We start from the raw sequence: 2,799 nt of genomic DNA, 5'->3' as shown, positions 1-2,799 counted from the left end.
TTGGTCCTCTGTTAATGGCTCTGTTGGGGAGGTTTAGGGGGTGTGGCCTGCAGGGGTGTGGCCTGGAGGAGGTGCGTCCTTGAGGGGTGTGGCCTGAAGGAGGTGCGGCCTTGAGGGTGTGGCCTTGAAGAGGTGCGGCCTTGAGGGTGTGGCCTGGAGGGGGTGTGGCCTGGAGGAGGCGTGTCACTAGTGGTAAGCTTTGAGAGTTTAGACTCCTGCCATTTCACTCTCTGCTTGCTGCTTATGGTCCAAGATGTAAGTTCTTCACTTCCAGCTGCAACCAACACGTCCTGCTCTGCTACAACAGACTCTAACCCACTCAGAACCATAAAGCCAAATAATGTATATCCATCTAATTCAATTTATCTATTCATCCACCCAACCATCCCACATATACATTCATGTACATATGCATCCTTCTAATCAATACATCCATCAGTCCACACATCCACCTACCTAGCTATCCATTCACCCATCTACCCAACTCCTATCCATTTACCCAACTAAACATCGATCTACCCAACCACCTATCTACCTATTTATTTAACAATCCATCTACTTATCTATCTAACCACCTAGCTACTCACCCATCTATCCATCCATCTACCCACCCATACATACATACATCTACCCATTCATAAATCCACCCACCCACCCACACATCCATCCATCTACCTACCCACCCATCCATCTATTCACCCATTCATCTACCCACCACCCATCTATCCATCTACCCAACTACCCACCTATCCACCCACCCATCCACCCACCCATCCACCCACCCACACATAGCTATCCATCTACCCACCCATTTATCTACCCACCATCCATTCATCCATCAACCCACCCACCCATCCATCTGTCAATCTACCCTCCCAACCATCCATCCACCTGCCCACCCATGCACCCACCCACCCATCATTCTGTCCACTACCTCTGAGGTCTTATACAGAGTCCCAAAGATATGAAGACAATTACTTCTCCTTAAGGAATAGACGTGTATTTGTTGTCCATCCCCAAGCACTAGTTACATGGCCCCAGATTTTGCCAAGTAAAGTTTAAGAACAAGACATTCTTCTTACCTCTTGAATAATTCCTGATGCCTAACCAGAATTTCAGGCAGCAAAAAAAATAAGGGTCCTAAGAGGAATTTCAGCAGTAGGCTTTCAAACCATGTGGCTCAAAACCCTTCCGAACTCATTGGAAGATGCCCAGAATCGTCTTACAAACTTCATTGTAATCCTATTTAAACCATTTCTTGAGCAACGAAAATAACACGTCTACAAGGTGTTAAGTGGAAAGTTTCGCACACAACAGGCCAACAGTCTGCTTCTCGACTGGCAGGACACCTCATTCTCCAGAAGAACTGGAAACAGTCTCCTCTAGCCTCCCGGTGGGTGTGTGAGTGACTGCTGATCCAGAGGGCCTCAGGCACACCACAACAGCATCTGCAAGCTGGCTCCACTCCTGCGTGATCAGGGTCAGGCTCAGGTACATCCAACTCCTCCCATCACAGGGTCCTGAGCAGGAAGCTGGGACAGGTGAGGTTCTGTGGGGACAGCAACGGGTGCAAACGGGATACAGAGGCACCTGAGTGCAGAGGTTTTGGTGAGAGATGAGGGAAATGCTCACATGAGCATATAGAAATGCATCAGTGGGTGCAGAAAACACTGTCCAGGATGCATGAGATGTGGGAAGCACAGCCTGCGAGGCAGATAAGCGCTGGGGACACAGGCAAGACTCTCCTGCTAGGGATGGTCTCAGTGCTTATGAGAACCTGAAGTGGGGCTGGCAAGATGGTGCAGCAGGTGAAGGCACCCTACACCAAGCCTAATGAGCCGAGTTCCATGCACGAAGCTGCAAGGTGACCATTTAAAAGATCGTTGTGTTGGTAACCCCATCCCCAAAAGAATCAAGACCCCTCTGACATAACCCGATGGAGAGAATTTTGAAATGAGGCTATCTGACGATCTCTCATAGTCACATCTTAAAGTGATGTGTGTGTTACAAAGTATCTTTAATTAGATGTATGTGTCTCTGCCACTGCAATTAATTATGGACGCCAGGAAAATGATTCAATCTGTTACTTATTCTATCTTTTCTATGAAGAATTTTAAATAAATATAAAATGCAGTGGTCAGTAGAAAGACCTTGTTATAGATGCATTCCTGTTACTGTGAGATTATATGTATATGTGTATGTGTGTGTATATATATGTATATATGTATGTGATGTGTGTGATGTATGTGATGTATGTGTTGTATGTGTATATGTATGTGTATGTGTAAGTGTATGTGTATTTGTAAGTGTATGTGCATGTGTATGTATATGTGTATTTGTATATGATGTATATGTATATGATGTATATGTATATAATGTGTATGTATATGATGTGTATGTTTATGTGTATGTAAAAGTATATGTGTATTTGTAAGTGTATGTGCATGTGTATGTATATGTGGACATGTATATGATGTGTATGTATATGATGTGTATGTATATGATGTGTATGTATATGATATGTATGTATATGTGTATGTGTATATATATGTATTTGTATATGTATGCATATGTATATGTGTATGTATATGATGTGTATGTATATGATGTGTATGTATATGATGTGTATGTATATGTGTATATATATGTATTTGTATATGTATGCATATGTATACATGTATATGATGTGTATGTATATGATGTGTATGTATATGTGTATGTGTATATATGTGTATGTGTATATATATGTATTTGTATATGTATGCATATGTATATGTGTATGTATATGATGTGTATATG

Source organism: Apodemus sylvaticus, chromosome 3 (assembly GCF_947179515.1).
Source record: "Apodemus sylvaticus chromosome 3, mApoSyl1.1, whole genome shotgun sequence".
Lineage (NCBI taxonomy): Eukaryota > Metazoa > Chordata > Mammalia > Rodentia > Muridae > Apodemus > Apodemus sylvaticus.
This window is presented reverse-complemented; position numbering follows the sequence as displayed.